This window comes from Coturnix japonica, unplaced genomic scaffold, assembly GCF_001577835.2.
Source record: "Coturnix japonica isolate 7356 unplaced genomic scaffold, Coturnix japonica 2.1 chrUnrandom1048, whole genome shotgun sequence".
NCBI classification, from domain to species: Eukaryota; Metazoa; Chordata; class Aves; order Galliformes; family Phasianidae; genus Coturnix; species Coturnix japonica.
In genome coordinates this window covers 4,273-4,775 of record NW_015440386.1, presented here as the reverse complement: position 1 = coordinate 4,775, position 503 = coordinate 4,273, and the positions used below count along the sequence as shown (strand labels likewise).

The 503-nt window shown below is 62.4% G+C and overlaps 1 long non-coding RNA gene across 1 annotated transcript in view; it reads left to right on the top strand.

The window, feature by feature from the left end:
• Positions 1-397, top strand: part of LOC107307840 — a 1,636-nt gene extending 1,239 nt beyond the window's left edge. The window contains exon 3 of the long non-coding RNA XR_001552525.2: positions 14-397. This is a non-coding gene — a long non-coding RNA (uncharacterized LOC107307840). The remainder of the gene's footprint in view (positions 1-13) is intronic.
• The last annotated feature ends 106 nt before the right edge of the window (positions 398-503 follow it).

Here is a 503-nt window from a genome sequence, read left to right as displayed (position 1 = left end):
GTCCCTATTTAAGGTGGTCCCTATTTAAGGCGGTCCCTATTTAAGGTGGTCCCTATTTAAGGTGGCCCCAATTTAAGGTGGCCCCACACTTGATCCCAATGGGGTCACTATGTGAATCCCCCCCAATTTTGGGGGGTGGGGGGATGGAAACTCCTCCTTTCTCCCCATACCCTGAGCCTCCCCCCCTTCCCCTTTTCCCCCCCCCAGGCTTCCCCCAGCCCCGGGGGTCTCTCAGCCCTACAGGACCCCGAATGCTTCGCTCACCTGCTGCGCTTCTATGATGGGATCTGCCGCTGGGAGGAGGGCAGCCCCACTCCTGTCCTACACGTGGGGTGGGCCACCTTCCTCGTGCAGTCCCTGGGCCGCTTCGATGGGCAGGTGGGATTTGGGGGGGGTCCTGGAGGAGGTTATGGGGGTCCTGGGGGGTTATGGGGGTCCTGGGGGGGTTATGGGGGTCCTGGAGGGGGTTATGGGGGCAGCCCCACTCCTGTCCTACACGTGGG